Source organism: Pan paniscus, chromosome 8, assembly GCF_029289425.2.
Source record: "Pan paniscus chromosome 8, NHGRI_mPanPan1-v2.0_pri, whole genome shotgun sequence".
Taxonomy (NCBI): domain Eukaryota; kingdom Metazoa; phylum Chordata; class Mammalia; order Primates; family Hominidae; genus Pan; species Pan paniscus.
Window position 1 is genome coordinate 104,300,088 of NC_073257.2, and position 25,046 is coordinate 104,325,133.

Here is a 25,046-nt window from a genome sequence, read left to right on the forward strand (position 1 = left end):
CTCTAAAACCCATGTTCTTGGCAAGGCAAGGTAGCTCACGCCTATAATCCCAGCACTTTGGGAGGCTGAGGGGGGAGGATTGCTTGAGCCCAGGAGTTCAAGACCAGCCTGGGCAACATACAGAGATCTTGTCTCTTTTTTAAATTTTAAAAAAATAAATAAATAAATAAACAACCCCATGTTCTCAATTTCTCAGTCTTTGTTTCCTCTGGAATAAAATAGAGATAATATTAACAGCTGCCTAAATAATTAGAATCATATAAGTGTGCATTAAAGCATCTTTTTTTTGAGACAGTGTCTTCTTACTCCTGTATCCCAGCGGGGAGCACAGCAGCGTGATTGTGGCTCACTGCAGTCTTGACTCCAAGGCTCAAGAAAAAAAATCCTCCTGCCTCTTTTTTGTTTGTAGAGACGAGGTCTCACTAGGTTGCCCAGGCTGGTCTCAAATTCCTGGGCTCAAGCAGTCCTCCCGCCTCAGCCTCTCAAAGTGCTGGGACTGTAGGCATGAGCCATAGCACTCGGCCGAAAGCATTTTTTTGTTGTTGTTGGAGACAGTCTCTCACTCCATAGCCCAGGCTAGAATGCAATGGCTCGATCTCGGCTCACTGCAACCTCCGCCTCCCAGGTTCAAGCAATTCTCACGCCTCAGCCCCAGGAGTAGCTGGGATTACAGGCATGCACCACCACACCTGGCAAATTTTTGTATTTTTCGTAGAGATGGGGTTTCGCCATGTTGGCCAGGCCAGTCTCGAACTCCTGGCCTCAAGTGATCCGCCCAACTTGGCCTCCCAAAGTGTTGGGATTACGGGCCTCGTGAGCCACTGTGCCCAGCCCAATAAAGCATTTTTAATAAACCGTAAAGCAGTAAAGGTCAATGTATGAAAGCCAAAGCTAATACTGACATGTGGATGAGATCGTCCAGTGGATGGGATGGTCTAGAATCTACACTTAAGTGTAGATTTTCTTCTCTTCTTCCCACTTAATATCAGGAGTCAAATTAGTTGTGTTAAGCCCATGCTTCTAGAAAAACAATAATCTTGCTATGCAGGTATTTCTTGTCCTACCTCTTCCTATATCCTGTTTCCTGCTTACGGAAGCAAAATATACAGTGGGACATATTCTTACACAGCCACAGGATGTCAATTTTTAAAAAAATATTTTGTAGAGATGGGGTCTTGTTATGTTGCCCAAGCTGGTCTCAAACTCCTGGTCTTAAGGGATCCTCCCTGTTGGTCTCCCAAAGCACAAGAATTACATGCATGAGCCACTGCACCTAGCCACATTTTAAAATTAGTTTTAAAAATTTATGTATTGAGAGAATTTCCTCATCATCTGGTGATGATGTTTATACTAACTAGCATTCCCTGATCATTTAGTCTATGTAGGCATCTAGATAAGAATTTTATATGTCTTATCAGTTAATCCTCATAATAACCCTAAAGGACGGAAGCTATCATTCTTCTCATCTTTCAGATAAGGAAACTTAGAAATAATCAATAATGGCTGGTTGCAGTGACTCACGCCTATAATCCCAGCACTTTGGGATGCCAAGGCAGGCAGATCACCTGAGGTCAGGAGTTCAAGACCAGCCTGGACAACATGGTAAAACCCTGTCTCTACAAAAATATAAAAATTAGCTGGGCATGGTGGTGCATGCCTGCAATCCCAACTACTTGGGAGGCTGAGGTGGGAGAATCACTTGAACCTAGGAGGTGGAGGTTGCAGTAAGCTGAGATCACGCCACTGCACTCCAGCCTGGGGGACAGAGTGAGACTCCATCTCAAAAAAAAAAAAAGAAAAGAAATGATCAATAATTTACCCAAGGTGACATAACTAGTAGGTGAATAAGCTCAGGTCTACTTTTATTCCAAGGCTTAACTGTTATCCCTCACCAACTGCCACACCCAGGCATAACTAGGAATAACATCAGTGTCTACATTTTCTTTGCATACAATCAGGCCTCTGCCTTCAGGTGTTTCTTCCTTTGGTAATCATGTTTTTTCTCAATCAAAAGTCAGGCTTAGCCTGGCATGGTGGCGCAAGCCTGTAATCTCAGCTACTCAGAAGGCTGAGGCACAAGAATTGCTTGAACCCGGGAGGCAGAGGTTGCAGTGAGCTGAGATCACGCCACTGCACTCCAGCCTGGGTGACAGAGTGAGACTCCGTCTCAAAAAAAAAAAAAAAAAAAAAATCGTTTGACTGAAGGAATATAAAAACACAGCTGGATGGCCGGGCACAATGTTTCATACCTGTAATCCCAACACAATGGGAGGCCGAGGCAGGACGACGATCACTGAGACCAGGTTGCACAACATAGACTCTTGTCTATAAAAAAAATTTAAGGTCGGGCATGTGGCTCAATCCTGTAATCCTAGCACTTTGGGAGGCCAAGGTGGGCGGATCACCTGAGGTCAGGAGTTTGAGACCAGCCTGGCCAACATGGTGAAACTCCATCTCCACTAGAAATACAAAAATTAGGTGTGATGGTGTGCGCCTGTGGTCCCAGCTTCTTGGGAGGCTGAGGCAGGAGAAACACTTGAACCCAGGAGGCGGAGGTTGCAGTGAGCCGATCCTGACACTGCACTCCACCCTGGGCAACACAGCAAGACTCCGCCTCAAAAAAAAAATAAAGTCAAAGCATATGGTCTGAGAATTTGAAATAAATTTCAGAAAAATCCAAGACTTGTGGTTGTTGGGCCTTTTACCTTTCTCCCCAAGACCTAATCACCTAGAACAAGCCCTATTCAGATTGTTCTCAGCTTCTCTTTTGAGACCAAGCCTAGCTCCTCTTAGTGTTGCAGAGTTAAACCCATCTCCCAGGCAGAAGCCTCCACCTAAACTCTTCACCTAAAAGCCTCAGAGCTTCTTAGTGACAGAGACTTCAATTAGTCTTAGCCTTATGAAAAATGTCTCTCCCAAAAGAAAAAGACAGGGCGGGCACGGTGGCTCATGCCTGTAATCCCAGCACTTTGGGAGGCCGAGGCAGGTGGATCACCTGAGGTCAGGAGTTTGAGACCAGCCTGACCAACATGGTGAAACCCCATCTACTAAAAATAACAAAATTAGCCAGGCGTAGTGGCCTGTAATCCCAGCAACTCGGGAGGCTGAGGCAGGAGAATCGCTTGAACTCAGGAGGCAGAAGGTGTAGTTAGCCAAGATCATGCCATTGCACTCAGCCTGGGCAACAAGAGCAAAACTCCATCTCAAAAAAAAAAAAGAAAGAAAGAAAAAGATGAAAGGAAAAAATAGTTTTCTTTTTTTTTTTTTTCAAATAGAAACTCTTGCTACGGTTTGAATGTTTGTGTCCTCCAAAACTCATTTTGAAACTTAATCCCCAGCGTGGCAGTGTTGAGAGGTGGAGCCTTGAGGAGGTAACTAGATTATGTGGGCTCTGCCCTCATGAATGGATTAATCCACTCATGGATTAATGGGTTAATGAATTAATGGATTATGATAAAGGTGGGACTGTTGGCTTTACAAGAAGAGGAAGAGAAACCTGAGCTTAGTGCCCTCGACATGTGATGCCCTACACAGCCTTGGGACTCTGCAGTCTCCACCAGCAAGAAGGGCCTCAACAGATGTGGCAGATACAGCACCTCAGCCTTAGACTTCTCAGCCTACATAACTGTAAGAAATAAATTTATTTTCTTTATAAATTACCCACTTTCCAATATTCTGTCATAAGCGACAGAAAACAAACTAAGACAGCCCATAAAGCATTCCTTTGAAACATCCCACTCTAAACAACCCCAGCCTTTCCCAGAAGAGGCAGGAGGAGGAAAAGAGAAGTTTATCTGTTCTCTTAAGGGAAAGGTATTGTTTTGCCTCTCCTTTCTAAAGAGGCTTCTTTCTAAAGTCACTGCAGTTTGCACGGTTGGTCCTCTTATAACAAAAAAGAAAGCACAAGCCCTAAGCTTCATATGCAGAAATCATCTTCAAATTCATTAATTCAATACATTTACTGAGCACCTATTATATGGTGGGCTCCCAACACTTACTATTCCTCTTTCCGTCTACATGCATGATCAAGAGTACTCAAAAGTAGGAAACCAAAAAGACAAGCTTATCCTACAATGGGAAGCGGGAGGGGGAAGGAAAAGGATGGCTACTAAAAACAAAAACTAAAAAAAAATCAGATGGGTATAAGCGCTAGAAAGAACAAAAGGGTGATGTGACTGACAGATCTGGTAGAATATTTAGCTTAGATGGTCATGGCTGGGCACGGTGGCTCGCGCCTGTAATCCCAGCACTTTGGGAGGCTGAGGTGGGCAGATCACCTGAGTTCAGGAGTTCGAGACGAGCCTGGCCAACATGGTGAAACCCCATCTCTACTAAAAATACAAAAATTAGCCGGGCGTGGTGGCAGGCACCTGTAATCCCAGCTACTTGGGAGGCTAAGGCAGGAGAATCACTTGAACCCAGGAGGCGGAGGTTGCAGTGAGCCAAGATTGCGCCATCACACTCCAGCCTGGGGGACAAGAGCAAGACTTCATCTCCAAAAAAAAAAAGATGCTCATTAAAGGCCTCCTTGACTAGATGAAACGTGAATTAAAAGAAGGAGCCATCCATATGGCTGGTGGTAGAGGATGCAGAGGGAACAACTAATGTGAAAATCCTAATGCAGGAGTAAGGCTTTCAAGCTGGGGTTGGCAAATTTTTTCTGTAGCACCACATAGTAAATATTTTAGGCTTTGTTAAGTCACAGAAAGTCTCTTGTTACATATTCTTCTTGTTCTTGTTGTTTTACAACCCTTTAAAAATATAAAAACCATTCTTAGTTTTGGCAGTATAAAAACAGGTCTCCAGAAAAATTTGACCTCTGCCAAGACTCCTGCTTTAGAGGAACACACAATCTATTGGAGCTAGAGGGTAAGTGGACCAGAAGGAAAGCAATACAAGATGAGGTGTGAAAGGCAGTCAGCAGCCAGATCATAGAGGGGACCTTTTAGACTAAGTTAAGAATTTTTTTAAGTGTGATGGGAATCCCCTGGAGAGTTTTAAGCAGAGCTGTGACATGCTTTAAAAAGGTCACCTTGGCTGTGTGTGAAGAACAGACTGTGGCAGAGTTAAGAGTAGAAACAGAAACAGATTAGGAGATTGGTTATTATATTATCCAGGCAGGTAAGGATGAGTGTGATGATGGTGGCAGAGATGGAAAGGACTGAACAGGAAGTGAACTGAACACCTCCAATGAAAGCCATGTTTATTATTGATTAACAAAATCATGGAAGGATTCTTGAAATTTTCCTTTAAAATCAAAAGAGCTTGCGTTGACCTATAAAATTTATTTATTTATTTAGAGATGTAGTCTCGCTCTGTTGCCAGGATGGACTGCAGTGGCACGATCTCGGCTCACTGCCGCCTCCGCCTCCCGGGTTCAAGCAATTCTCCTGCCTCCTCCTCCCGAGTAGCTGGGACTACAGGCACGCACCACAATGCCCAGCTAATTTTTGTATTTTTATTAGAGACGGGTTTCACCACGTCGGCCAGGATGGTCTCGATCTCTTGACCTCGTGATCCACCTGCCTCAGCCTCCCAAAGTGCTGGGATTACAGGCCAGCCACTGCGACCGGCCGACCTATAAATTTTATTAAGTTTGATGGATAGAAAAATCTTGGTTAATCAAATTTTCTGCAACATTTTGACATGTTTGATTTATAGATATTTGAACTTTTGACAGATATTTTTTCCTCTCTTCCTAGTGAAATGATTCACAGTTTTTCTGAGAATATTACCTGTTCCTGATATTCATTACTTTCCCTTCTTCACCTAAATGCATGAAAAAGTATACTTAAAATGTTCCTCTAGTCTGGGTGATGTGGCTCACACCTGTAATCTCAGCACTTTGGGAGGCCGGGGCAGGAAGATTGCTTGAGTCCAAGAGTTCAAGACCAGCCTGGGCAATGTAGCAAGACTCCATCTCTAGTAAATAAATAAAATAAAATGTTTCTCTAATTTTAGAGTGTACTGCAGTCACCCAAAAGAAAACTGCTATTTTAAAATCTGAGAAACTTCCAACTTCCCTTGGCAACACACCCTTCTCTCTCAAAGTTTTCACCATAAGGAGGTTGTAAACATAAGTTGGTCTCACACAACTTGAACTCATTTTCTTGTTCTTCTGTTGATAAAAACACTACTGAACATTTTTGAAATTTCATTGAGTGTACATTTAATTTGGGTACATTTTTGTATATTTGTTAAAACTTATTAAACATTTGGGAGGGGGTGGCAGAACAAAACGTTACAGACACAGAAAGAGGTTTCCATGATGGCAACCATTAGGGGTGGGGAGATTAACTGGGGAGTTTCATAGGTTGAGTTCCTTGGAAACACTACGAAACCAAGATTTGCATGCAAGAAATTTCAGGAGGGCACAATTGGCAAATACACTTGCAATGAAATGGGGAAGTCAGGATTAGTCAGAGGGAGACACTGACCCCTACTATAGCTGCAATTAAGTCCTCAGTTGATTCTGTGATGAGCTCTGGAACTGGAATGATCCCTCAGTCACATCCTCAAATGAGTAAGGAAGCTGGATCTTTGTACCCTGCATCAGCCAATCACTGGCTGTGGGCTCCTTGGGAGCACAACCTTGGGCAAGACAGTTTTCCATATCCTAAGGCAATGCCCAGGAAAAAAAAAAAGGCTTCAAGATATCAACAGCTAAAATTCCCAGCAGCTAAGGGATCATCACCCATGAAGACGGGATTTGGGCTGAAACACCACAGTATCTACTATCATGGCACAAAGTGTTTTACCATGGGCAAATAGTATTTTTATTAAAATACTATAGGAAGTTTTAGTATACCAAATATGCTAATTAGCATACCAATTAGTATTTTTATTAAAATACTAATTTTTACCATGGAATATAGCATTTCACCATGAATATAGAGTATTTTTATTAAAAATAAACAATCTTCATGTTCAAATATTTGGGAACACTTTTTTATACATGTTGCTGGAAAAGTGACTCAAGTGTCATTTCAACTGTGCATCTTGACCCAGCTGATAATTAAACCTGAATTGTTTGTTTGTTTGTGATGGAGTCTCGCTCTGTCACCCAGGCTGGAGTGCAATGGCGCAATCTCGGCTCACCACAACCTCCGCCTCCCAGGTTCAAGTGATTCTCCTGCCTCAGCCTCCCGAGTAGCTGAGATTACAGGCATGCACCACTGTGCCCGGGTACTTTTTGTATTTTTAGTGGAGATGGGGTTTCATCATGTTGGCCAGGCTGGTCTTGAACTCCTGACCTCAGGTGATCCGCCCACCTCAGCATCCCAAAGTGCTGGGATTATAGGCATGAGCCACCACACACAGCCAAACCTGAGTTATTTTTTATTCTTCCTCCTCCCTTATCAAATCCTAGGTCTCCTTCGGTGATACGACAGAAAAGGATTCATCTATCCTTTTCTGTCACTGTCACCAATTCTGGTCCCCACCTTCATCTTCTCAAACTTAAAATTCTCCTGTCTCCAATTTTATCAAGTTGTTATGGGGGGTGGGAGGGAAGGTAAGAGGATGCTCATGGCATCCCTTGCATTAATTCCTCAAACAGTCACCGAGAGCCTATGCAAGGTAGTAGGGAAACAGTACTGAGCAAGAAGATAAATTTCCTCTATCTCTTATGGACATTAATTTCAAGTGAATAAGAGAGACTTCAATCAATTCCATGATGAATAACTTCATGGCAGTTGTGACTAAAATGCTATGAAAAAGTAGCAGACATATGAAACCCCTGGTTTAGGGGGTCAGAAAGGGTTTTCTGGAGTAACATCAGCCTTAAAGAACAAACAGATAAAGTGCAAAGGAAGTACATTCCATGCAAAGGGAATACCATGCTTCTTCCTACCATTAGGATCTGAAGGAGAAGGAGGTGATACATTCATGAAACTAAAGAAAGTCAGTAGCCAGGTGCTGGAACTCAGAGTTCAACTGGGAAACAGGAGTGGGTAGAAGAGAAAAAGAAGCTAGTAGGTAAGCAAGGGCAATACAAGGCCATTAGAAGTGAGGTTTTATATTACTTTTTTTTTTTTTTTTGACACAGGTTCTCACTCTGTTGCCCAGGCTAGAGTGCAGTGGTGTGATCTGGGCTCACTGCAGCCTCAACCTCCCAGGCTCAAGCAATCCTCCCACTTCAGCCTCCCAAGTAGCTGGGACTACAAGTGCGCACCACCATGCCCAGCTAATTTCTGGGGTGCTTTTTTTTTTTTGTAGAGATGGGGTTTCGCCAGGTTGCCCAGGCTCATCTCAAACTCCTGAGCTCAAGCGATTCGTCCATCTTGGCCTTCCAAAGTACTGGGATTACAGGCGTGCACCACCGGGTCTGACCCTATTTTACTTTTTAAAAAACTTTTGGCCAGGCATGGTGGTTCACGCCTGTAATCCCAGAACTTGGGGAGGCCAAGGTGGGTGGATCCCCTGAGGTCAGGAGTTTGAGACCAGCCTGGTCAACATGGTGAAACCTCGTCTCTACTAAAAATACAAAAATTAGCCGGGCATGGTGGCAGGCACCTGTAGTCCCAGCCCCAGTCACTCAGGAGGCCGAGGCAGGAGAATCACTTGAACCTGAGAGGCGGAGGTTGCAGTGAGCCGAGATCGCACCACCGCACTCCAACCTGGGTGATGCAGCGAGACTCTGTCTCAAAAAACAAACAAACAAACACCTTTTCATTTTGAAATAATTTCAGAATTACAAAAATGTTTCAAAAACATATTCCTCTACACTTTTTGCCCCATATTCTCCAAATGTTAACAAATCTTATATTATCATGGTATAATTATCAAAATCAGGAAATTAAAATTGATTCAATATTATTATCATGAGCTTATTTTAACAATTGACACACTAATGTCCCACCCAATAATCCAATTCAGGATCACACATTCCATTTACTTGTCAAGTCTCTGTAGTCTCTTTTAATCTGGGACAGTTCCTCAGTCTTTCTTTCATGACCTTGACACTTTTGAAGAGCACTGGCCAGTTATTTGGTAGAATGACCCTCAATTTTGGTTTACCTGATGTTTCCTCATGATCGAACTTAGGTTATACATATATTTTTCAATAATATCACTTAAGTGATGTTGCGTCCTTCTCAGAGCATCATATCAGAAGGAACATGGTGTGGATTTAACCCACAGCGGCTATTTAACTTTGATCACTTGGTTAAAATAGTGTCTACCAGATTCGGCCATTGTAAAACAGCTACTGTATTACCCTTTTTACTTAAATATCTTTAGGGAGACACTTTCTATGTAAATATCCTCTTAACATTCACCCACTAATTTTAGCATCCATTAATGATTCTTACCCGCATCATTTATTCTTGTGGTGTTTGCAAATGGTGATTTCGTATTTTTATCAACCCTTCTACCTTAATTGGAATGCTACTATAAGGAAGGGTTTTTCCTCCTCCCCTAATTTATTCATTTATTTTTATCAGTAGATATAAATAATCCATATTTATTTCTATGGGTCCATAATGGATTCATATTTATTCTATTGATTATAATTCATTACTATTATTATTTTGTTGTTCAAAATATCTGACTTGGTCATTGGTGTCCCTTCCAGTTGCTCCTGGGTTAAGCATGGCCCCATAATTTTTTTTAAGACTAGTCAAGTGTGATAGTGAGGGGGCAGAAATAGTAGAACAATGAGATTGATCTGTAACTGATTGTGAACTGAGATAACTCACTAACTTTGGACAGACTCTCATCATTTTTTGTTCATTATTTTATTCTATCTCATCATTTTTTTAGCACTTCCTTTTCTGGCACTGCAGATGTTCCAGGCTCAGGTACCTTTCCTGCCACAGTCTGTAATCGCAAATTTCTCCAAAGATCTCTGTTTTCCTTTATTGGAGATAACACTAGGCATATTCATTGGTTCTAGGGTGTCACTGCCTAATGCCCTCTCATTAGATAAGAGTTAGAAACCATATATAGGCACACATCTCTATGTGGGTATCTATCTATAAACTCAAGAGTGTATATTGATATCTTCAATTCTAATCCAACATCACAGAGTTCATTCTATCCTTATAAGTGTCTTTTATTTATTTCACCAAATATTTAGTGAACACCCTCCATGGGCCAGGCTCTGTACTAGGCACTGGGGATACAGTAGAGGACAAAACAGGTATAGTCTCACCCTTGCCTTCATGAAGCTTAGATTCTAGCAAAGATCAATTTATGGATTACTTTCCTTTTCTCCAAAATTGTTAAATTTATGCTTTCTACCAGCTCACCAGGATTTAAACAGGTCACAGAAAGATTTTAATCAGGTGAGTAACGTGATCAGGAGTTCATTACTTAAAAGGTCATTCTATTGGGTAGTCAATGGAGCAGAGTGGACTGGAGAGGCCAATTGCCAAATCAGTCGGAAAGAGGTGAAGGTCAATGTGGGGAGGCCAAATATGACACTGGTAAGTACTTCAAGGTAAGAGATGCTGGTCAACTGGACAAGGGTAAAGGAAAGGGAAATGAAAACAATAGGTGGATTTGAGAGATATTTAGGAGATAAACGAACCAGACCTGGTGACTGACTGATGGGTAGGGGAATGTGGTAAGAGAGAAGGATGACTCCGGGAGAACTCCTAGGATTCTGGGAGTGTGTAAATATATTGGCTCAGATTTTCATATATTATATTTTATTCTTTTATTTTTTCCCATCTATGCCCTTTGTCTAGATCCATATATTGTAAATATGTGACTACTACATACTTGTCTCTTCTGTTAAACTGTATAACAACTGTATAACAACTGTATAACTACTAAGTTTATTATTGTTAACATTTTTGTATCCCCAGTATCTCCTACAATATCTGGTATATAGTTGAAGCTCAATAAATGATGCTGAATAAATGATTAATTGAATAGTCGATTGTCTTCAGACTTAATAAGATTTTAGCTATCATAAGGTCCAAAATTAGATATAATACCCTCACAAAGGCCTAAAACTCCTTAAGTAGAGGAAGACTACTTATGCTGAATACCCATTCTCTAAAAAAGGTGTGTCTTGGTCTATCAGTTTATTATGTATACTTTCTCTTCTATCAATTCATTCATCCTACCCAAGATTTAAAATCCAGATGTCATAAAATGGAGGTAAACATTTGACTATAACAATAAAATTTCACTTCACACCTATCAGATCGACAAAAATTAATACCTATTAATTGCCTATTCCCAGCAGAGGGTGAGGGTAAGGAAAGGCCTCTGTTTCCTCATCTGTTAAATGGAGCTATCATGCCTAGGTGAGATGTTTCTGGTCCCAAGCAGTCATTCAGGAAAGGCTGACACTTCTCCTTGCTCTTTTACATATACTCCTCCTTCAAGATCCAGGTCAAACCATCTTCTACTAGGACATCTTCCCAGACCACTCTAACATGCAGCAACTTCTTTTCCCTTCCCTGAGCTCCTAGGGTACCTATCTATAAAATTCTTCAGAAATTAATCATTGGTAGTCCTATGATTGCTCCTGTAATAAATCACTTTTACTGTTAACTATTCACATACTCTTATACTTTCTGACGTCAGCTGATTCAAATGTCAGCCATGCCACTTACTTGCTATGATTTCATTTTTCCAATGTTTGATTTTCTCATCTATGAAATGAAAGACATATCCACCAACCTGAAAGGGTTGTCGTCACGATCTGAGATAATGCATGTGAAGGGCCCAGCACATGCCCATTGTAGATGTTCAGTAAGTAGATGCCAAACAAGTGCTCCCTGAGTGCAGCTGTCATCTTTTCTCAAATGTCAATCTCCTCCCAGTTATGGCATCTCAAAAACTGCCTCACACATGGCTGCTCTTGATATTTTATTTATTTATACTTCATCTTGGTTACTATCTTGCCCACTTTAAGTTATTACTTAAAGATTTGCCCCAATTTAGCATCATATGAATACAAGCTCTGCAAGGGTATTTTTGTATTTTGCTCTATGCTATCCTCATGACCTAAATAGTACCTGGAATATAAGTATATGGTCAACAAGTATTGGATAACAAATGTCGTTCTGGGGCCAGGCATGGTGGCTCATGCCTGTAATTCCAGGACTTCGGGAGGCCCAGGTGGGTGGATCATTTGAGGTCAGGAGTTCAAGACCAGCCTCGCCAACATGGTGAAACCCCATCTCTACTAAAAATGCAAAAATTAGCTGGGTGTGGTGGTGCACGCCTATAATCCCAGCTACTCAGGAGGCTGAGGCAGGAGAATTGCTTGAATCGAGTGAGTCGAGGCTGCGTCACTGCTCTCCAGCCTGGGCAACAGAGGGAGACTCTATCTCAAAAAATAATAATAAAATAAAATAAATGTAGTTCCTTCTGAGGAGTTGCCTTTATTTAAGGTATACTGTCCTCATTTAGCTAAATGGCAAGGAAGATTGATGAGATGTTCAAGATTGATGAGGTGTTCCCTCCTCAGATTTTGAACTGTGAGCAGAATAAAAACAGGGCCGAACCCATGAGAGCATGGAATGTTCCTGCTACCACAATTCTCTGGGACAGCCACTACTTGACTGTTCCCAGGTTGATTCTCATGCCTTACCTTCAATCCTGTGAGCTCACCCATGTCCTTCCAATGAATTTCCTTTTTGCTTAAGTTAGCTCTGGGTTTCTCAACCTCAGCACTACTGATATTTTAGGCTACATAACTCTTTGTTGTGAGTGGCTCTCCTGTGCACTATAGCATGTTTAGCAGTATCCTTGGTCTCTACCCATCAGACGCCTGTAACATCCCTCAGTGTAACAATCGAAATGTCTCCAGACATTACCAAACAACCCCAAGTCAGGACTCAATTAGCTAGAGTTGATTTCTGTGAAACAAAAAATCCTAAATGATGGATACTACATTCTAGGCAACTTTTCATTACTGGCCTATATAGAAATATCTCATTTGTTTACTAGCTCATGTTATATGGGTATGTCATAAATTATTGAGTAGTAAGTCTACTAACAGATTTTAAGGTTGCATCTGGTGTTATTACTAAATAACAGCTTTATGGAGCTATAATTCACTCAAAGTGTACAATTCAGTGGCTTTTAGTATATTCAGAGTTGTGCAACAATCACTATAATCAATTTTAGACCATTTTCATCAACCCAAAAAGAAACCCCAACACAACTTAGTTGCCAACTCCAAATCTCCAACTTCTCCAGCCCTAAGCAATCATTAATCTACTTTCTTTGTAGATATGCCTAGGAATTATAGAATATGTGATATTTTGTGACCAGCTCCTGTCACATAGCAAAATGTTTTCAAGGTTCATCCATGTTATAGCATGTATCAGTACTTCATTCTTTTTTTCCTTTTTTTTTTTTTTTTTTGAGACAAAGTCTTGCTCTGTCACCCAGGCTGGGGTGCAGTGTCGCGATCTTGGCTCACTGCAAGCTCCGCCTCCTGGGTTCACGCCATTCTCCTGCCTCAGCCTCCCAAGTAGCTGGGACTACTGGCACCCGCCACCATGCCTGCCTAATTTTTTGTATTTTTAGTAGAGATGGGGTTTCACTGTGTTAGCCAGGATGGTCTCAATCTCCTGACCTCGTGATGCACCCGCCTCGACCTCCCAAAGTGCTGGGATTACAGGTGTGAGCCACCACGCCCGGCACTTCATTCTTTTTCATTATCAAATATTCCATTGTATGGACATTCCACATTTTATCCATTCATCAGTTGATGGACAATTGGGTTGTTTCCACTTTTGGCTATTATGAATAATGCTGCTTTTTTTTTCTTTTCTTTTTTTTTTTTTTTGAGATGGAGTTTCGCTCTTGTTGCCCAGGTTGGAGTGCAATGGCATGATCTTGGGTCACTGCAACCTCCACCTCCCAGTTTCAAGCTATTCTCCTGCCTCAGCCTCCTGAGTAGCTGGGATTACAGGCACCTGCCACCATGCCTGGCTAATTTTTATATTTTTAGTAGAGATGAGGTTTCGCCATGTTGGCCAGGCTGGTCTTGAACTCCTGACCTCAAGTGATCCACCTGCCTTGGCCTCCCAAAGTGCTGGGATTACAGGCGTGAGCCACCATGCCTGGCCCATACTGCTGCTATTAACATTCATGTGACTTCTTTGGTTTTCTTGTAAAATAACAAGAAAAAGTAAAAACATTCATGTACAAGTGTTTGTGTAGGCATATGTTTTCATTTCTCGGGTATATACCTGTAAATAGAATTGCTGGGCTATATGGTAACTCTATGTTTAACATTTTGAGAAAATGCCAGACTGTTTTCCAAAGCAGCTGCACCATTTTAACCTCCCACTAATAGTACATGACGGTTCCAATTTCTTCACATTCTTGCCAATTCTTGTTCTTAGCTATCCTATGATGGCTAGTCATCCTGGTGAGAGTGAAGTGGTATCTCATTTTGGTTTTGATTTACATTTCTCTGATTAATGATGGTGAGCATCTTTTCGCATGCTTATTGGCCATTTATACACCTTCTTTGGAGATATATCCATTCAGATCCTTTAATTATCTTTATATTATTGAGTTGAAGAGATTTTTTTATATATTCCCTTTCAGATATGATTTCCAAACATTTGTTCCCATTCTATGTCTTTTCACTTCTTAGTATTATCCTTTCCAGCAAAAAAAGTTTTGACTAAGTCCAATTTATCTATTCTTTCTTTTGTTGCTTATGCTTTTGTTATTAATCTAAGAAAACACAGTCTAATCCCTGGTCATGTAGATTTATGCCTATGTTTACTTCTAAGAGTTATATAGTGTGAGATCTTACATTTTGGTCTTTCATCCATTTTGAATTAATTTTTGTTTCTGATGTGGGTAGGGATGCAACATCATTCCTTCACAAGTGGATATCCAGCTGTGCCAGCTTTATTTGTTAGAAATACTATTCTTTCCTCCATTAGATTGTTTTGGCATCCTTGTCAAAATCTATTGACTATAAAAGTAAGGGCTTATTTCTGGACTCCTCATCCTGTTCCACTGATCTAAATTCTATTCTTATGCCACCACCACACTGTCTTGATTATTGTAGCTTAATAGTAAGTTTTAAAATCAGGACGTGTGAGTCTTCAAATTTTGTTCTTCTAAGATTCTTTTGGTGGCTGGGCACAGTGGCTCATGCCCGTAATCCGAGCACATTGGGAGGTCAAGGTTGGTGGATCATTTGAGGTCAGGAGTTCGAGACCAGCATGGCCAACATGGTGAAACCCCACCTCTACTAAAAATACAAAAATCAGCCGGGCATGGTGGCAGGTGCATGTAGTCCCAGCTACTCGGGAGGCTGAGGCAGGAGAATCGCTTGAACGCGGGAGGTGGAGGTTGCAGTGAGTTGAGATCGCGCCACTGTACTCCAGCCTGGGGGACAGAGCAAGACTCTGTCTTAAAAAACAAAAAGGCCGGGTGCAGTGGCTCATGCCTGTAATCCCAGCACTTTGGGAGGCCAAGGTGGGTGGATCATGAGGTCAGGAGTTCAAGACCAGCCTGGCCAAGATGGTGAAACCCCATCTCTACTAAAAATACAAAAAAAATTAGCCGGGCATGGTGGCGGGTGCCTGTAATCTCAGTTATTCCGGAAGCTGAGGCAGAGAACTGCTTAAACCCAGGAAGAGGAGGTTGCAGTGAGCCGAGATTGCGCCACTGCACTCCAGCCTGGGCGACAGAGCAAGGCTCCATCTCAAAAAAAAAAAAAAAAATTATTTTGGCTCTTCTGGGCCACCTTAATTTCCATACAAATTTTAGGATTAGATTGTCATTTTCTATAAAGAAGTCAGATGGAATTTTGATAGGGATTGCACTGAATCTGTAGATCAGTTTGAGGAGTACTGCCATCTTAAAAATGTTAAATCTTCTAATGAACATGAGATTCTTTCTAATTATATCTTTAATTTCTTACAATAATGTCTTTTATTTTTCAGATGTTATATACTTCTTTTGTTAAATTTATTCCTAAACATTTTATTCTTTGTGATGCCTTTATAAATCAAATTGTTTTCCTTTCATATCTGGATTGTTCATTGCTAATTTACATAAACACAATACCTTTTTGCACATTGAGCTTATATCCTACAACTTTGCTGAACTCATTGATTGGTTCTTTTTTTTTTCTTTTTTTTTGAGACAGAGTCTTCCTCTGTTACCAGGCTGGAGTGCAGTGGCATGATCTTGGCTCACTGTAACCTCCACCTCCCGGGTTCAAGCCATTCTCCTGGCTCAGCCTCCTAAGTAGCTGGGATTACAGGCGCCCACCACCACGCCCAGCTAATTTTTATATTTTTAGTAGAGACAGGATTTCACCATGTTGGCCAGGATGGTCTCGATCTCCTGACCTGGTGATCTGCCTGCCTCGGTCTCCCAAAGTGCTGGGATTACAGGCGTGAGCCACCACGCCCAGCCTCATGTATTGGTTCTAACAGGTGTTTTTGGTTTTTTTTTTATTCTTGGAATTTTCTAAATACAAGATCATTTCATCTACAAATAGAGATAGTTTTATTTCTTCCTTTCCAATATGGATGCCTTTTATTTCTTTTTCTTGACGAATTGACCTGGCTAGAACCTCCAGTACAACGTTGAATAGAGGATGTAAGAGGACATATTCTTGCCTTGTTCCTGATCATAGGGGGAAAGCATTCAGTCTTTCACCATCAGGCAAGATGTTGGCTACGAATTTTTTTGTAGATGCACTTTATCAAGTTGAGGAAGTTCCCTTCTATTCCTGAGTGGTCTTTTTCTCTTCCTCTTACAAGCAAGCTGCAATTGGAAATAACAGATCAGTGAACACCCTGGCTTTTGCTTCAGGGCCCAAAATGTTTAATACTTGCTTTCTGACACGTTCCCAAAATGTTGCTTGATTTTTCTTATTTTTCAGTAAATTATATTCCTATTTGTTTGAGTTCTGGGTAACTCACAATGGCTGCAGTCTGTGTTTCTCCAAAGCAATATCGTCCCCCTTTGATAATCCACTTTCATTTTTCCTTCACAGTACTCCAGCATATGTCTATTTATAGCACTTCATACTTCACGTTCATTGCCATCTTTATTCCTTCCAACAGAAGATCTGCTATTGTGAGCAGGGGCCACTACTAATTTCTGTAAAGGCTTGAGATCAACAGAGGTTTGGGATAATAGTAAACTTTTAAAGTCAAGTTTTAGGAGCAACAGCGATTAATCAGTTTGGGGTAAAGAACCTCGCCAGGAGGGAAAAAAAATAAAAAGCAAAAAAACAGGCAAAGGTATCAATAAAAATAAAAACTAGGGAGGCCAAGATGGGTGGATCGCTCGATCTCTTGAACCCAGGAGTTTGAGACCAGCCTGGACAACATGGCGAAACCCCGTCTCTACTAAAAATACAAAAATTAGCTGGGCATGGTGGCGTGTGCCTGTAATCCCAGCTAACTGGGGAGGTTGAGGCATGAAAGTCACTTGAACCTGGGAGACAGAGACTGCAATGAGCTAAGATCATGCCACTGCACTCCAACCTGAGTGACAGAGTGAGACCTGGTCTCAAAAAAGAAAGAAAGAGAGAAAGAGAGAGAGAAAGAGACAGAGAGAGAGAGGCCAGGCATGGTGGCTCACACCTGTAATCCCTGCACTTTGGGAGGCCAAGGCGGGTGGATCACCTGATGTCAAGAGTTCGAGACAAGCCTGGCCAACATGATGAAACCCGGTCTCTATTAGAAATACGAAACAAATTAGCTGGGTGTGATGGCGCACACCTATAATCCCAGCTACTCAGGAGGGTAAGGCAGGAGAATCACTTGAACCCAGGGCAGAGGTTGCAGTGAACCGAGATTGTGCCACTGCACTACAGCCTGGGCAACAAGAGCAAAACTCCATCTCAAAAAAAAAAAAAAGGAGAGAGAGAGAGAGAGAAAGAAAAAAACTAGATCCCTAAGGGGTCCAGGGATTTCAGGTTTTAAAAATTCCTGTCCGGGCATAGCGACTCATGCCTATAATCCCAATACTTTGGGAGGCTGAGGCAGGTAGAACACTTGAGCCCAGGAGTTCAAGACCAGCCTGGGCAATGTGGCAAAACCCTCGTCTCTACAAAAAGTGTATAAATTAGCCAAGCATGGTGGTATATGCCCGTAGTCCCAGCCACTTGGGAGGCAGAGGATGCGGTGGTTTCAGTGGGCCGAGAGTGAAAAAAAACAAAAAACAAAAAAACAAATATAAATAAATAAATCCCTGATCTATATACATACAAGCTAATAGACGGTGAGCATCTATTCTTTTTTTTTTTTTTTTTTTTTGGAGACGGAGTTTTGCTCTCGTCGCCCAGGCTGGAGTACAGTGGCGGGATTTCAGCTCACTGTAACCCCCGCCTCCTGGGTTCAAGCAATTCTCCTGCCTCAGCCTCCTGAGTAGCTGGGATTACAGGTGTGTGCCACCACGCCCGGCTAATTTTTGCATTATTAGTAGAGACAGGGTTTCACCATGTTGGTCAGACTGGTCTCGAACTCCTGATCTCAGGTGATCCATCTGCCTCAGCCTCCCAAAGTGCTGGGATTACAGGCATGAACCACCACGCCCGGCGATGGTGAGCATCTTTTCATGTGCTTACTATTTGCTTATCTTTGGAGAAATGTCTTTTCCAATTTCTTTTTCCCCAATTTAAAGACGGACAAAGGACCTTAAAAGACATTTCTTCAAATAATTTTTTGGGGAAGAAATGTCTTTTTAGGTCCTTTGTCTGTTTTTAAATTGGGCTTTTTTTGGGTTTGGTTTTTGGGCGGGGGTGCAGGAGGGGTTGGTAGAGACACAATCTCTCTATGTTGCCCAGGCTGGTTTTGAACTCCTTGCCTCAACTGATTCTCCCATCTTGCCTCCCAAAGTGCAGGGACTACAGGCGTGAGCCACCACGCTGGCCTTTTTAAAATTGTTCAGTTGTAATAAATTTTTATATATTCTAAATATAAGTCCCTTTTCAGATACAGGATTTCTAAACATTTTCTCCCTTTCTGTGGGTTGTTGTTTCACTACGATGGTATCCTTCGCAGCACAAATATTTTGAATTTTGATTGTCAGTCTCTCTTTCAGGTAAAAATAGTGTGCCACAAAAAAGCAACCAGTTCAGTTTGCATCTTAATTGTATCTACTATCATACTTTGGATACAGAAGTATGCATACTGCCCACTTTATCATATAGATTATTAAAAATATGTGTATCTAAGAGTCAAGGTTAATAAAATGAGTATCTTCTACTGTTTAATCATGGACATTAAGTGAAACTAGTTTTGTTTTGTTTTCTTTTTGCATGCACATGGTAATGAAAACTATGATCATTACTACTATTGGTTCCAATGTCTTGAATGGTGCTAAGGTGCAGAGTTTTATCTACTGTTGCCGGTGCCATCAGTGTAAATGCTAACGCAGTGAAAAATGCAAATAATGTTTTACTACTATTATGAAATAGTCTTGACTTCACATGTTCCGTGGAAAGGGTCTCAGAGAACCCTGGGGTCTGCAAGGCCATACTTTGAGAACTGCTGCTCTATGAAATCCATGCTTGTTTAAAAAGCAAAATAATTCTTTACATATACATTTTCTTATAAAATTGATACTTCAGGAACAAGCTACAGAAAGTTTCTCTGCCCTCGACCATTGCATGGCCCAGGGATACATAAGCCAAAGAGAGGAATGTAAGCAAGGATAATGAAAAGTAATGGGTCTCCCACCATATTTATAAGGAGAAAGCAAAATTGACAGATGATATTGATTTATGAAATTTTGTAAATATCTACCCCATTACAGTGAATATATGCAGATAAGATTCTATTCTCTGGGTAGCAAATGAAGATAGGTTTCAAACAGTCCTCTATAAGTAGCAAGTGAAGCCTCTCTCTAGAATTAAGAAAATAAAGTCAAATCAAAGTAACACTGTAGGCCAGGTGCAGTGGCTCACGCCTGTAATCCCAGCACTCTGGGAGGCCAAGGCAGGTGGATCACTAGGTCAGGAGTTTGAGACCAGCCTGACCAACATGGTAAAACCCCATCTCTACCAAAAATACAAAAATTAGCCAGGTGTGGTGGCGCGTGCCTGTAATCCCAAACTCAGGAGGCTGAAGCAGGAGAATTGCTTGAACAGGGAGATGGACATTGCAGTGAGCCAAGACTGCACCACTGTACTCCAGCCTGGGTGACAGAGCAAGATCCCATCTCAAAAAAAAAAGAAAGAAAAAAACATAATACCGTAGATGTTAAACCAGTAAAACATATTCTGGGGACCAAAGTCTCCTCTTAATGTCCTTTAGAGAGCAACAGGGACATTATCTACTTCAACTACTTAACCTATATAAGGATCATCAAAAACTAATAGCCGTGTTAAAGCAAACTTCTGAAAATGCTTACAGACCATGGTCAAGTTACTGAGACCTAGCCGAGGCTTAACTTATTTCTGTTTCCAACCCACCATACATACCACTCCAAGATTAATCCCCTAAATCAGCCAGGCACAGTGGTTCATGCCTGTAATCCCAGAACTTTGGGAGGCCAAGGCAGGTGGATCACTTCAGCTGAGGAATTTGAGGACAGTTTGGGCAACATGGCGAAACCCTGTCTCTACAAAAAATACAAAATATTATCTGGGCATGGTGGCGTGTGCCTGTAGTCCTAGCTACTCAGGAGGCTGAGGTGGGAGGATCACCTGAGCCCGGTAGGCAAGGCCACAGTGAGCCATGATTTCACCACTGCACTCCAGCCTGGGTGACAGTGAGACTCTCTCAAAAATAAAAATAAAAATAAAAATCCCCTAAATCACCCTCACCTTTACTGAAGAACTTTCAGTAATAATTATTAAGAGCCCTTAACCACATGTCTGGCCTTGTACTGAACAATTTAAATGAATTTTCTCATTTATTCCTCCCAGGAATTCAAAAAGGGAGGATCTATAATTCTCCCCCCTTCCGCTGGAGATGAAGAATCTGACTAAAAGAGATTCTGTAACCTGCCCAAATCAAATCGCCAAGCTTCTGAGTATCAATGTTAAGACTCAAACCTATGTTATCTTTGCAGAGATTCTCTAACATTAATAATCACTTAGAGAACTTGTTAAAAAGACAGCTAATTAGGCACCACTGCAGGGCACACAGATCAAAATTTCCAGGGCAGTTCTCTGACTCATAGCAGGTTTAGGAACCACTACAAGTTAACTTCCCAGTTCCTACAGAATGGGGTCTATTTCTATTTTCTTTTTCTTTCTTTTTTTTTTTTTTTGAGACAAGGTCTCACTCTGTGGCCCAGGCTGGAGTGCAGTGGCATGATCTCCGCGCACTGCAACCTCCGCCTCCCCAGTTCAAGCAATTCTCCTGCCTCAGCCTCCCGAGTAGCTGGGATTACAGGTCCTCGCCACCACACCTGGCTATTTTTTTGTATTTTTAGTAGAGACGGGGTTTCACCATGTTGTCCAGGGTGGTCGCGAACTCCTGACCTCAGGTGATCCACCTGCCTCAGCCTCCCAAGTGCTGGGATTACAGGTGTGAGCCACTGTGCCCGGCCCAGAATGGGATCTCTTTTTTTTTTTTCCTGAGACAGAGTCTCACTCTGTCACCAGGCTGGAGTGCAGTGGTGCAATCTCGGCTCACTGCAACCTCCGCCTCCAGGGTTCAAGCAATTCTCCTGCCTTAGCCTCTTGACTAGCTGGGACTACAGGCGCACACCACCACACCCAGCTAATTTTTGTATTTTTAGTAGAGACAGAGTTTCACCATTTTGGCCAGGATGGTCTCCATCTCTTGACCTCGTCATCTGCCCGCCTCAGCCTCCCAAAGTGCTGGGATTACACGCATGAGCCACCACGCCCAGCCAGAATGGGGTCTATTTCTTATGCCTAAACCCTCCCACAAGCAGCTTCCTCCTCTCCTAGGGTAGGGCAAAATTCCTTAAACTGGCCTACAAAGCTCTTTGTTTCATAGCCTTTCACTCACTGATATTTTTGGTTTTCTCTTGCCTCAAGATCTCCTTTTTGTTTCAGTTTCTTCTATTCATCATTTCCTTCACAAGGCATTTGTACACACTGTTCTTTGGCCTGGAATGTTCTTCCCTCTTCCCTTTATCTAGTTAATGCCTGCTTTTCTTGGGGCCTCGGTATAACAGACACTACCTCAGAGAAACTTTCCATGACCTCCTGGTCTAAGTCAAATCCTAGTTATAATCTCTCACAACACTATGTACCACATTTGCAATTTGATACATTTATTTATGTGATAATCCTTCTCATAATAAACTATAAACCCCACAAACAAGGTAAAAACTGTGCTTGTTTTTGCTCATCATTGTATCTTCAGTCCCTAGCTTAGCACCTGTCACATACAACCAATATTTTTTAAATGAATTAATAGATTCAAGGTTTTTTAACTATTCTCCCGATTTAACCAGTTGTCTTCGTCCATTTTATGCTTCTATAACAGAACACCTGAGAATAGGTAATTTATAAAGAAAAGAAATTTACTTGGTTCACAGTTCTGGAGGCTGGGAAGTCCAAGATCAAGGGGCATAAACTGGTAAGAGCCTTCCTGCTGCACCATAATATGGCAGAAGGAATCACATGGTGAAAGTGCAAGACAGAGAGCAAGAGAAGACCAAACTCACTTTTATAACAAACCTGCTCTCAAGATAATGAACTCATTCCCTTGATAACTATATTAATCCATTCATGAGGGCAGAGCCCTCACAACCTCATCACCTCTTAATAATCCCATCTCTCAAGACTGCTGCATTAAAGTTTCTTTCTTGCTTGCTTGCTTGCTTTTTTATTTTTATTTTTTGAGACACAGTGTCACTCAGTTGCCCAGGCTGGAGTGTAGCAGCACAATCTCAGCTCACTGCAACCTCCGCCTCCTGGGTTCAAGTGATTCTCCTGCCTCAGCCTCCCGAGTAGCTGGGATTATAGGCACACACCACCATGCCTGGCTAATTTTTGTATTTTTAGTAGAGATGGGGTTTCACCATGTTGGCCAGGCTGGTCTCGAACTCCTGACCTCAAGTGATTTGCCCGCCTCGGCATCCCAAAGTGCTGGGATTACAGGCATGAGCCACCGTGCTCAGCCAGAATTTAAGTTTCTAACATATGAACATTGGGGGACACATTCAAACCACAGCACCAGCCCTTCATATTTTCCACTTACATAACAGATCTATAGTTCAAGTTATAAAGGATAACTTCTTTCTTTACATCCTTTCATTCTTACCCAGACCCAAGATCCTTCTTTACCTCTTCACCTACATTAATTACTCCTCTTGCTACAAAGTAGAGCCTAAATTGGTTTTACAAAGCTCTCTTTAACACACCAGTCCACAACAGTTTCCAGTGGAACTTCTACATCACTCTAAATTTCTATGCTGTTTATTTGACACTTCCTCAAATGCTATCATGTTATCATTATACAATATTTCATTATTATACTCTGTTTTATTTGCTTTTTTCTTTTTTTTTTTTTTTTGAGAGGGAGTCCGTCCCCAGGCTGGAGTGCAGTGGCACAATCTCGGCTCACTGCAAGCTCCGCCTCATGGATTCACGCCATTCTCCAGCCTTGGCCTCCCGAGTAGCTGGGACTACAGGCGCCCGCCACCATGCCCGGCTAATTTTTTGTATTTTTAGTAGAGACAGGGTTTCACTGTGTTAGCCAGGATGGTTTCGATCTCCTGACCTTGTGATCTGCCCACCTCGGCCTCCCAAAGTGCTGGGATTACAGGCGTGAGCTACCACACCCAGCCTGCTTTTATTTTTCTAAATACAAACATATTTAGGTATGTAGATTGTATGCCTCTGAAGGGTAGCTATAGGCCAGGCACAGTGGCTCATGCCTGCAATCTCAGCACTTTGGGAGGCCAAGGCAAGTGGATCACTTGAGGTCAGGAGTTCAAGACCAGCCTGGGCAACATGGAGAAACCTCATCTCTACTAAAAATACAAAAATTAGCTGGGCGTGGTGATGCATGCCTGTGATCCCACCTACTCAGGTGGCTGAGGCATGAGAATCTCTTGAACCTGGGAGTGGGAGATTGCAGTGAGCTGAGATGGCACCACTGCACTCCAGCCTGGGCAGCAGAGCAAGACTCTATCTAAAAAAAAAACAAAAACATAGGTATAGTTATAATTTGCTACTAGCATACCTATGCATATATTTTCTGGAAACACCTGCTGAAGGAATTAATGAAAAAAAAACTTTCTGTAGCTTGGAATGAGGACTCAGCCTGCAGTTTATCACCAAATTTGGCAATTGACAGTTCTCCTTAGAAGGCACCTAAAAATATTATACCATTTCTGTAAGGAATACTCCAGGCCCCTTTATGGTAGACAGTTCAAAACAAGTATGATGGAAGAACATTAGAGTGGTATATTATTTTAAATTTTCTGACATATTTAGAGCAGCTCATACTCAGTTATCTCTAAATCCATTACAGAATTATTAAAATAGTGGTGTGGGCCTATAATCCCAACTCTTTAGAACTCTACATCGTCAAGCTTTGTTCTTGTCCTCTGAACTTGGGAGAATCTTTAAATATTTTCTGTAGGTTAATTTCTATTTCAAAATATATCTCTGAGGAAAAAGCTGTTTTTGTCTATAGTCATGCTGGTTACTCTCTTGGCTGAATATCATTTATCATAGACTTTTTTTTTTTTTGAGACGGAGTCTCACTCTGTTGCCAGGCTGGAGTGCAGTGGTGCGATCTCGGCTCACTGCAACCTCCGCCTCCCAGGTTCAAGCGATTCTCCTATCTCAGCCTCCTGAGTAGCTGGGACTACAGGTATGCGCCACTATCATAGATTTTCAATCCTACATATAAATGCAGGAGTGCATTTCAATGTGGTTTTGGTCAGATTAAGGTCTTAATAATCTAGACTTTTTTCCTTCAAAATCAGAGAATATATTGTAATTCCAATTATTCTGAGTCTTATTGGAAAATGTAAGACCACAAAAAACAAAGCTGACAAACAATATTGAAATTCACACAATATGTGTCACCCATTTCAAATGTTAGGATTAATTTATTTTCTGAGTTTTATCAATCACTATTTTTGCCCATACTAATAAGAAACAAAGTTGGTAATAAAGAATTATCAGTTATCTGTTTATA

General features: G+C 41.7%; 1 protein-coding gene across 7 annotated transcripts in view; it reads right to left on the reverse strand.

Moving 5' to 3' along the window:
• Positions 1-25,046, reverse strand: part of CPEB3 (cytoplasmic polyadenylation element binding protein 3) — a 244,676-nt gene that overhangs the window by 215,064 nt on the left and 4,566 nt on the right. The gene's annotated exons all lie outside the window — the stretch shown is intronic.